Source organism: Cebus imitator, unplaced genomic scaffold (genome assembly GCF_001604975.1).
Source record: "Cebus imitator isolate Cc_AM_T3 unplaced genomic scaffold, Cebus_imitator-1.0 Scaffold76, whole genome shotgun sequence".
In the NCBI taxonomy this organism is placed as follows: domain Eukaryota; kingdom Metazoa; phylum Chordata; class Mammalia; order Primates; family Cebidae; genus Cebus; species Cebus imitator.
In genome coordinates this window covers 11,769,313-11,781,580 of record NW_016107391.1, presented here as the reverse complement: position 1 = coordinate 11,781,580, position 12,268 = coordinate 11,769,313, and the positions used below count along the sequence as shown (strand labels likewise).

The window sequence follows — 12,268 nt, the reverse complement described above, 5'->3', positions numbered from 1 at the left end:
CATTATGCGTAGTAGCTGAAAATCGTTTATATTTTTATTTTAATAGGGAATAAAGAGAACTATAAAAATCCTTTAACTGTTTCCTCCTATCTATTAGTGTCTCAAAATTTTTGACTCATAGCAAGTAGAAAAATCACAAGATTCGCTTCAAAACAAAAATATTAAAACCTCAACTGCATGGTTTTCTATGATGTAATGCAGTTATTATAAACTCTGCTTTGTCTCATAAGAATACATTTATTCACTAAGAATATTCAGAAGAAAGGAAAAATAAACATATAAATGTTAATATTTGTCCCATTTCAGCTTTGCGCAATGGCAGTATTGCAGCCAATGAGGTTTATCTGAGGTGCAATTATTGCTAATTGAAAACTTTTCTCAATACCCCACCATGAAGACTTAAAATACAGTAGGCATTGGCAAATTTGACAGTCTTTACGGAGACTGAATAATTAAAAAAAAAAAAAGATTTGTCCCATTTCATACCTCGTCCAGCATGGTTTATTTTCAAATTGCTACAAACATAGCCATTTTTTCTCTAGAACTCTTTCCCCAGGAGACTGAATTGTAGAGATAATACTGATTGGAATGATTTCCATTTTATACTGAAAGACAGCTTCTTAGGTGTTATAAGAATGGTAAAATATAGACTGTGTCTAAACAAAATACAGCAAACAAATGCAATCTTGGGGCTATCTGGGCTTAAAAAAAGGATTTTCTATTGTAATTAGCTAACCATTTCAGAAAAAAAAAAAATAATGTCTGAGTTAACTCATTTAATCTGGCCATCTATCATTGTCATTTTAAATATCTATATCGAGTATTTGGGCACAAGTTTTGTTTATAGGTACATGAGAAAATATAGCATATAGTTAATATATTAAACTGGCTGTCTTTATATCACAGCATCATTTATTTAATCTGTTATGTCATTTAACCAAAACCAAACATTGAAAAGCAAGCATGGATATTGTAGTTTTTTTTTCACAGAAAAAAAGCTTGACTATTATTTTTATGAAGTTGCAATGAATTACAATTTTCATTCACACCTCATTTCAAGAAAATGAGCAAAGGATATTTATAGACATGTTTTTGATAGATACCTCAGTGACAATGGAAGTCACTTTTAAATTATAAGGTAAAATGTGAAACTAATAGGTGAAATTTGACATGTTAAGAGTTTCATCTTCCTCAAATATAAAGATAAGAACCGATGTAGTTTGAAAATAGCGCAAGTCTTTCACTATCCTATGGATAGATATTTTGGAAAACCTATCACTTTTACAAATTAAATTTAGAACTCCACTGCCTGGTTTTTTCTTTGTTTATATATTTGTATTCCATCTTATCTTAATAAAGTTATAAGAGGAAAACATCTGTATGATTTACATTTTATTTTCCAGGGTGCTTCAGTAGGCTACATATTAGTAAATCTATCCTAAATCCACTTATTTTTCAACAAATATTAATTATTATGCAACAGGAACCATGTGAGGTAATGGAAATAGAGTAGTAAATCAAACAGACAGAGTCTTCATTCTGAAAGAATAAGAGAGATGAACATAAACGCTAGTAGAAGAATAAACTGTAAGTTGGGGTAAATGCTATGAAAGAATAAAAAGGAATGAAGAAAAATGTGTGTGGGGGGGTGGAATGAAGCTACATTACATGTGGTAACATTCTTTGAGAAATGGATATTGAAATATTGAATTAAATAGTTAAATGGTGGTAGTTGCATAAAAACTGTAATAAAGTGAATGACAAGCAGAAGAACTCGGTGAAGAAAAATGTGGCAGGCATATAATGAACAATAAAGGTATTGTTGTATTGAGCAACCCACCAGGGAGAAAGCAAGAAGGATCAGATTCATGAAGGCACTTGAATTTTTATTCCAAGTGCAACAGAAAGGCTTTCAGCAGAGAAAGGAAAAGATCTGCTTCAAATTTTAAGATGATATGTAAGGAAGGTGGCAAGGGTGCAAGCAGGGAGATTGCTTGAGAGGCTGCTACAGAAGTTCATATGAGGATCAACATGATAGACAAATGTGGTAGCTTTAGACAAGGAAGCAAGAGAAATTCATAATATATTTAGAGGAAAATTGACTGAAACTTGAATCATTGAAACTTTCTAACAAATTGGATGTCATGGTGAGCAGGAGGCAAGAACAAACTGGAAGAAAAAAAAAGCTTCTAGGTTTCTGCCTTTAGAAATTTGGTATATGATAGAACATTTACTGATATGTGGAAAATTGGAAATTTAGTAAAAATAAAAGGTTCTGTTCTGCATTTTGAGTTTGACATTTTTGAGGCATCCATTTATGGATATTAAGAGTTGAATTGGAATTTAGAACCCAGAGGAGAGATTTGGGCTATAAATATATATTTTTTATATTATCAATACATGGGTTTTATTTGGGATAATCCTTTTTTTCTACTGATAATATGATCATATGTTCAGGATTAAGTACAGCCCCAGCTACAATTCAAATCATTGTAATTAGTGGGAAAGAATATTTAGGGGCTCATAGGTTTCTTGATATTTTCTCAATAAAACTAGATTATATCCTTTGTAGAGACATGAAAGGATCTGGAGACCATTATCCTTAGCAGACTAACACAGAAACAGAAAACCAAACATGTCATGTTCTCACTTTTAAGTGGGAACTAAATGAAGTGAACAGATGGACACATAGACAGGAACACCACGTAATGGGGCCTATTACAAGGTAGAAGGTAGGAAAATGGAGAGGATCCGGAAAAATAACTAATGGATACTAGGCTTAATATCTGGGTGGTAAATTAATCTATATAACAAACCCCCATGACACACATATACCTGTGTAACAAACCTGCACATCCTACACATGTACCCATGAACTTAAAATGAAAGTTAAAAGAAAAAACTATATCTGTGGTTACTTAGCATTTTCACAAAAACAAATTTATAGAGTTATACAGAATGATACAAGACACAGTTTTTCACAAAATAGTATAAGACACACAATAATGAAATTTTTCCTTTTGCTATGAATAGTCAAATCATGCTATCAAGTATGAAGTCTCCATGGATTAGCCTAGAATACAAACTTTCATTAAACCAATTGCATTTATTTCTGTTAGCACTCATCCTTTTGAATTCTGACTGCTTGAATTCAACAATTGATCAGAACTTTCTAAAATTATAAATTTTATCTTCTTACCAATTTCCTCTTGTCCTTAGATAACAATTTAATGAATGGAATATCATGTCAATGAAAATACCACTTGTTCCAGGAGGTACATATAAAATAGCAATTTCACAATGGCAAGAATATTACACAATAAATTCATCTGAGTAACCAACTGAATAGTTGATTAGAATCCCAGATTTTGTTTAAATAGATAATATGTTATCATTACTTAGTTTAAAAAGATTTACTAACTTCCATCATGTGATAATTTATTTTATGCACTGGAGAAGTCATTGGGGAAACAAAAAGTAAAGAAATAATTTATCAGCATTCAAGGGTTCAAATGGGAAATTGAAAGGTAGCAAAAAACCCATGTAATATCATATGATAAGGACAATAATAGTAACATGTGTAAGTAATAGTAACATGTAAACATAGTAACATGTAGTAACAAATTAGAAAAGTTAGTGGCATGCCTACCTGAGTAGCTTTGAAAGATAAGTCAGAATTCACAAGAAGAGTAGGGAGAATATCACATGGAGAAAACAGTGTGAGCAAAAATGCAGATGTGGCCACAGGAGGAAAGCTGGTCCCTGGGCCTCCTACCTTCTCTTCCCAAACTCCATTCTCTCACACTTCTCTTCTTTGGCCACTCCTATGAGCTAGGTATGATCACATTGAACATGTAATCTAAATTCATGAAGGTGAAACTGGGAAGAGGCTGGTATAGTACATGGATGAGGGTTGGCATCATTTAGTGAAAGAACTGAAGGATTTCTGGTGCCAGGAACATGGTTTAGAAGAGGGAGACACACATTATCCCAGTGAACTTGTCTCTTGCCCTGACTGAATGGTGGTACTGGCTGCAGTCACCTACGTTTTCTCTGCTTATGAGATATATTAGTGTAAATGCACACTCTCAATCCTTAAGATATTTTTCCAAGTGCTAATATTGATTACAGTATTCTCCATAATAGGATGATCAATGATGGTTACCTAAGACAATGAAGAATAAATAAAATTATTTAAAATAAGTGAAGAGAATGTAGCCTTTTCAGCAGTTTATATTCATTTAAAAAATTATGCTTCATTTCCTCTTGTAACTTAATAAAACTAAATGTAACAGGATGGTTTTTTCTTAATTTTTAACAAGAATGCAACACTTTTCTCTAAAAGTTTTGATAGTTGATATTGTCTGTCATCTTCCTTGTGGGAAAACAGTTCAATTAACTTATGTATTAAAAAGTAATTTGCTACAAGAGAAGAACACTCGTCTTCATTCTATCTCATTTTCATAATCCTTTGAAACACCCTAAACATAATGGAAAACAAATAAATATGCCAGACAATTTATAGAGTTACATAGCAGTCCATCCTCTTTGCTCACATGTATTTATTTTGCCATTTCTGCTTGAATGTTTTATCCTCTGATGAATGCAGTATTTTCTAATTATTTTGAAGAAGGCCTAACAGAGATAGGATTAATCCATTAAACACGGTCTTGTTCCTGCAACTTTGTTACCTATTTTAGAAATTTAAGTCTTGTTATCACTTCAGTTGATAAACATGTTAATAAGAAATTTGACTGAGAAAAATAAAAGCATAAGAAAGAGATATTCCCTTGACACAATAGAGTCCTCTACAAATGATTTCTTATAACTTTTCTTGGGTGAAAATTCTAACAAGTCTTCACTGATTAAATTTCATGGTCCCCTAATAAACAATCCTATCTTTACTTTGATACAACTAATCACAGAAGCCTAGCCAATGTATTATCTATAAGGATTTTTGTCCTCAGTTGACATTTACTTTTCAGATTGTAAACCAAAAATAAAATTCTAAGCTATTCAACTAACTGAATGGAACCCACCTCTTGGCCAACAAGATTCCCCAGTCTCCACAAAAAAGAAAAACGTTCAGACCCTGACAGGAAGTGGGAGTTGAACCTGCCTCATTATACCCTCCTCCCTTTGTTGCTTCCCTTTTATCCTAACTACTAATGTGAAGGTCCAGAACCCCTGACAATAATACAGCTGCACTAGGTTGCCATTCTTTAAAAGAAAGCTGTTACTTGAGTTCAACAATTGATCAGAACTTTCTGAAATTACAAATTTTATCTTACTTCTCACCATTTTTCTCTTGTACTTAGAGGCAACAGGGTTTACATTTCATTAAGTTTATTCCCACATCCTTGGTGAGATTTGCCCATGATTTCAGACTTTTCCTGGAGAAATAAACCCTATTCCCAATTCAAAATGTGATGGATTTTGAGAATTTTGGATTGGGAAAGACTTATAAATGAATTCTATTTTATTTCATGGGCATGTAGCACAGGATAAAGTGGCAAGAATCTTCAACTGCTATATATTTGCCATGCTTGTGAGAGCTAAAGAAGGAAAGTTTAATGTTTCTCAAAGAGCAAAGACAAACATATTTCAGAGGGCTGAGGATCAGCATCACTTAAAGAACAAACTGAGGAGGCCGGGCGCGGTGGCTCACGCCTGTAATCCCAGCACTTTGGGAGGCCGAGGCGGGTGGATCACGAGGTCAAGAGAAAAAAAAAAAAAAAAAAAAAAAAGAACAAGCTGAGGAACAGGGGATCCCTAACAGAGTCAAGAGACTGAAGGAGGATAGGTTTATGGGAAGGAAGAAGTGATGAATAGTATGAGATGTCATCTAGTGGTCAAGCAAGATGATCTGAAACATTTTTCTTTGTGTTTATGAATATGAGAATTTGGATGACTTTATAGAGAAATTTAAATAGAATGATAAATAGGAAATATAGAACGTCTAAGAAACTCAAATAAGAGAACTTTTAGAAGAAAAAATGCATGTAAAGAGAGATATTTGTTATATAAACTTGAAAGAGCTCTCTGAGAGGATTAGCCACATCATCTTTGTGTGTGTATTGATTGGGGTGGTTTTCTGCTAAAAAACTGAAAATCTGCTAGACAAATTCGAAAAGAGCTGTGCCACTACATCATGTCTTTTTAAACATGTTCTCTACTACTTTAAATTTTTTATAAAAAATTTAAGTAATTTGGCTTGGCACGGTGGCTCAAGCCTGTAATCCCAGCACTTTGGGAGGCCGAGGTGGGCAGATCACAAGGTCAAAAGATTGAGACCATCCTGGCCAACATGGTGAAACCCCGTCTCTACTAAAAATACAAAAATTAACTGGACATGGTGGTGTGCNGAGAGAGAGAGAGAAAGGGTCAGGAACTAGGATTTCTACGCTTAAAAGAAACATATTAAGTTGTAGTTTAGGCAAATGTTTTATCCTGTTTTAGTTTTGTAGCTATACCTCTAGACTATATTTTTACTAGATTTTAGTTTGTTATTTAGTGGCTGTGTTCCTAGAAAGCTAATAATATGTTGAACACAGTCCAAATTTATTATGTACAGCTCCAAAATTCATATTGAAAATTTTGGCCTTTTAAATAATGATTTTCAAATAAGCTTACTCATTGTGTTATGCCAAATGTTGTTATGATTTATGTGTGCTTGTTGATACAGTCATCAAAGATAATTCAAAACACAGCAATCTTTGTTATTTTTCAGGGAGTAACTTCTCCAGCATATTCCTTAAATTGTATAATATTGAAGGAAGAAAAATGGATCATAAAATTTTCCTGATAAGTGATTTTTACTTTAAAAAATGTGATTAAAAAAAACCACTGGTGTTATTTGAAGTAAAAGTAAAGTTAATAGTGAAAATACAATACTATTTTTATTGTAGTGAGGGCTGTTTTTTGTTTATTTTCAAAATGTTTTCTCATAATGACTCTTTCAGGATATTTTAAGCTATTCTATATAAAAGTACAAATTTCTAGGATATAGTACCAGCTTGTTACTAATACAGGCTGAATTGTCATCTTTATTTCCCATTGTAACATTTATGAAAATGTACACATATATGCAACATTATTAGAGTCCTACAAATTCAGTTTAGATATATTTATCTAAAAGGTATCAAAGGGATCTTCACTAATCAAATCACAAAGAGGTTGTAAATTCAAACACAGAAGAAATAGAATATTTCTACTACCTCTTGGAGAGATGTGGGCTTCAGGAATGAAAAACTTAACAGTAGCATCCTTTAAACTGGGGATCTTGACAAGAACTAGAAAACCTAGTAACAAAATCTAGTAAATAAAAATCTATCTAAATAATTATTTTATAAATGTCTTTTAAAACATAATATAAAGATAATAATGGTAAAACGCAATACTTACCTGTGTGTAAAATCCCAGATTTTAAAAATCAAAATGTAGAGTGAAATGAGTGGGTGAGACTAAGTAAAATCATACTTGATTCTTCCTTTTATTTAAATAAAATATAAATGGATAAGTTATTCTTTATGATGTTAACTGGTAAAATCTATTTTTCTTAAAAAAAAAAAAAAAAAGTAATTTTTACAAAAGTTTTACTTGATTTTACATAATTTAAAAATGGTATAAACAGGCCATCATATTTTTATCCTATTTTAATGGGTTTATTATTTAACAAGTTGTTCCTTACACCAACACCTTTATCCAATTTAATGAAATATTTAATAAATTTTCAGTTTAATATATAACTGATTCAATGTATCTAATTATTTGTTGGTTTATGATGATATTAATAAAGCAAAAATCCTAAATAATAATAAAAATGTGTTTCTATCTAGCCATACTTTTTATGTGTACTGTACTTAGAGTTGCAGACAGTGGCAGTTCATAAACTCATTTCAGTGTACCAGTTTTTCTTAACACCTATGAATAATATAATTTTTCCCCTGCTCCCAACTCCAAAAGCTTCCTACTATTTAATTCTATTCATGTGTTATAATCCACACTTATTCCCTCTAATTCTGTTACTTTTGCCTTAAGTTGTAAAAGTGATAACAACATAATTCTAAAACATAACCTAGACCTTAAGTGCTGAAGAGTTTCTTGGCTTCCATTATATGCCTTACCCATACTTCCATATATTAAATTATTTCATAAAGTTAAGGTCTGTACATTCTCGCATAAACATCATTGATGCACAAGGTCTGGAAAGAGAATAGGAGGGGAAACAACTAAGGTAATCTGTGAATTCATTCAATCTGTTTATGGCTGAGCCCACTGAACTTTATTGAGGAAAAGTCATGCACCTTGTAACTAAAGGCTAATCTCCAGAACGAAGAGCCCCAAGTGGTCAGATAGCAAGACTCATCCCTTATCCTCTAAATATATAGATGTTTGCACTGAAGAACATGGGTGAGGAAGTATAATAATTGATGATTTTGAGAAAAATGCACTCTTTTCATGGAAAATTTTCAACATATTGTGATCTAGAAGCAAGTAGAGCAGACAAAGAATTGGATATGTGTTGAGTGAGTACTAGACAGAGATGTATGGACCAAATAGAATGCCAAGTATTTACATTTGGACACTATTGCACCACAAATAAATATATGCAAGATAAGTTACTATGCAAAATTAAAGATGACAGGGTCCTCAAACACCCAGTTTTTAGGTTAAAGGTCAGTGTTATCTCCCATTTTCCAGAGTCATATAGTGCATTCATCAAACGTTATTGATTCTTGGGTGATTAGCCCAGTCATGGAATTTTTCAAGGATGCTTTACATTAAATTTCTATACGATTTAGGCCACAAGTTTGTTCCTATTACTTCCTTACATTTTATATGCAATATAAACAATATTACCTGTTGCTTAATTGTTACTGATGTTTGTCATTATTTCATCTAACATAAATATTTATACAAGTGAAACAAGAAGCTCTGTAATATGGGAACTGAATGAAGCCACTACATGGAGAATGATATGCATTCCTCAGAAACCATGTGTAGTCAGAATTTCCATGTTCCTACAACTTAAACCTTCCTAAAATTTGACTCTGATGACATACTGAAATCCATAATCTTATTGCCACTTCTTTTTTTCCCTTAATTTAAGAAATTGGCATAAAACACAACTCTATTGCTAAAGAAATTTGAGTTTTCTAAAATCCTAGTATAAATAAGATTTTAAAATAAAGCAAAACGAAGAATAATGTATATGGCTTTGGACTTCTATAGGCCTGGATTTCCTGAGAGACTTTATAATCTGTCTCCAAAATCTGGGCTCTGCTACCTATTATAGGCTGACATCTATATAAATAGTGTATACAGACTACTTCTTATTGTTATATCTCCATTTAATAGCCATAAATTATTTTGGAAGCTCAAAGTGTCGAGATTTGAGAGAGCTTAACTGTTCACTGAGAGTAATGACAAGATACAATGCTTAGAAAATTGTGTTTGTTTGTGTGTGTGTGTGTGTGTGTGTGTGTGTGTGTGTATTCTTCACATACATCATAAGAAAATGAATATTTAAGTGGCACTATCATTAATGTTCTAATTCCAACAGATTTCTGGACTTTCAGTATGACCTTTTAGCTTTTGTTCTCTTTAAAGAAAATTCATAGTACAAGACCTGTGGAAAATTTAATTCATTCTCAAATACTCAATTTCCTTATAGTTTCCTGTACTTGTCATTCTCCTGAACACAGACAGTATACTAAGTATAAACAAGGTGATTTCTAAACTTGAAGTAAAGGGAATGATGAGATACTCTTTCACACTGAATATGGGTAGAAATCACCCAGCTCTCAGGATGCTTGAGGAATAGACCACTGGTAGCTGATAAGAACACTGAAGAACTAGGAATTTATCAGATCTTATTTTCACTGCAGATTCTAGTATAACTCCTCATGATGAAAAATACCTATTGTTATCAATTCCTCAAAATTTTTATCTTTATATTTCTAATCTCTGTATATCTGAAATACTTGTTTTAAATGAGAAAAATAATTTTCTTTAAATCTAATCACTCATGTAAAAAGTAGTTTTTCTTGTCTTAGTGATACTCGTTGATTTTCTAGATGCTCCCTAACTTGCTCAGTAGGCATATGGGTCATTCAACAGATACACTCGACTGGCTTTATTTGAAAGGATCTATAAAAGGCACGCACTGCTCAGAGAAGTGCTCTCTGCATCCAACCTCAAAGTAACGTTCCAAAAGAATTAAACCACTGCAGAGCATCTATGCTGCCTAGCTACAAAAAAANGAGAGAGAGAGAGAAAGGGTCAGGAACTAGGATTTCTACGCTTAAAAGAAACATATTAAGTTGTAGTTTAGGCAAATGTTTTATCCTGTTTTAGTTTTGTAGCTATACCTCTAGACTATATTTTTACTAGATTTTAGTTTGTTATTTAGTGGCTGTGTTCCTAGAAAGCTAATAATATGTTGAACACAGTCCAAATTTATTATGTACAGCTCCAAAATTCATATTGAAAATTTTGGCCTTTTAAATAATGATTTTCAAATAAGCTTACTCATTGTGTTATGCCAAATGTTGTTATGATTTATGTGTGCTTGTTGATACAGTCATCAAAGATAATTCAAAACACAGCAATCTTTGTTATTTTTCAGGGAGTAACTTCTCCAGCATATTCCTTAAATTGTATAATATTGAAGGAAGAAAAATGGATCATAAAATTTTCCTGATAAGTGATTTTTACTTTAAAAAATGTGATTAAAAAAAACCACTGGTGTTATTTGAAGTAAAAGTAAAGTTAATAGTGAAAATACAATACTATTTTTATTGTAGTGAGGGCTGTTTTTTGTTTATTTTCAAAATGTTTTCTCATAATGACTCTTTCAGGATATTTTAAGCTATTCTATATAAAAGTACAAATTTCTAGGATATAGTACCAGCTTGTTACTAATACAGGCTGAATTGTCATCTTTATTTCCCATTGTAACATTTATGAAAATGTACACATATATGCAACATTATTAGAGTCCTACAAATTCAGTTTAGATATATTTATCTAAAAGGTATCAAAGGGATCTTCACTAATCAAATCACAAAGAGGTTGTAAATTCAAACACAGAAGAAATAGAATATTTCTACTACCTCTTGGAGAGATGTGGGCTTCAGGAATGAAAAACTTAACAGTAGCATCCTTTAAACTGGGGATCTTGACAAGAACTATAAAACCTAGTAACAAAATCTAGTAAATAAAAATCTATCTAAATAATTATTTTATAAATGTCTTTTAAAACATAATATAAAGATAATAATGGTAAAACGCAATACTTACCTGTGTGTAAAATCCCAGATTTTAAAAATCAAAATGTAGAGTGAAATGAGTGGGTGAGACTAAGTAAAATCATACTTGATTCTTCCTTTTATTTAAATAAAATATAAATGGATAAGTTATTCTTTATGATGTTAACTGGTAAAATCTATTTTTCTTAAAAAAAAAAAAAAAAAAAAAAAAAAAAAAAAAAAAAAAATAGCAAAAAAAAAAAAAAAAAAAAAAAAAAAGCCAACAACTAAGCATAAAGAGACAAGAGTGTTTTCTGAATAATTAGAGGAATAAAACCAAAAATAGTTTATAGAGGAAAAAGTCAAAACAGAGTAAAAATCAACAACTAAAAATCAGAAGGAATCTAGAAAATGTCCACTTTAATCATAAAATAAATGTTTAAATACATAAATATAAAAATGTAGACTATACACATATAAATATGTGGATAAAAACACATACAAAACTTAGCTTTGATTTAAGAATAAAATCATGGTAGATTTTCTTGGGGAAAATGCAGTTAAAAAGTTAAACCTCAAAAATATATAGAAAAAGGCAAAATTTGAGAGCTTTGTAAATATACTTTTTCAAGGATAATTTTATTAATTTGTGGCTTTAGTTTGAAAATTGTTAATGCAAAAATTAGGAGAGGTCTTTGGTAAAAATATTGAAATTTTTTTCATTATGAGTGCTCTACTACAAAATGTAGTGTCAGAGACCATAGGGTCAAGCTTTTGTAGGTACAACAAAAACAATTTGTTTAAAACTGCACAACTAAATGGAAACTGAACAATCTGCTCCTGAATGACTATTGGGTAAATAACAAAATTAAGGCAGAAATAAATAGGTTATTTGAAACCAATGAGAACAAAGACACAATGTACCAGAATCTCTGGGACACAGCTAAAGCAGTGTTTACAGGGAAATTCATAGCACTAAATGCCTACATAAGAAAGAGGAAAAGATCTAAAATCAA

The 12,268-nt window shown here is 31.5% G+C and overlaps 2 non-coding genes across 2 annotated transcripts; one reads left to right on the top strand and one right to left on the bottom strand.

The window, feature by feature from the left end:
• The first annotated feature begins 304 nt into the window (after positions 1-304).
• LOC119471845 lies at positions 305-444 on the top strand. The gene has a single exon (XR_005200937.1). It is a non-coding gene; the product is annotated as a U4 spliceosomal RNA (small nuclear RNA).
• Positions 445-6,085: 5,641 nt separating this feature from the next.
• On the bottom strand, positions 6,086-6,147 carry LOC119471863. Its single transcript, XR_005200955.1, has one exon. It is a non-coding gene; the product is annotated as a U7 small nuclear RNA (small nuclear RNA).
• Positions 6,148-12,268: the final 6,121 nt, after the last annotated feature.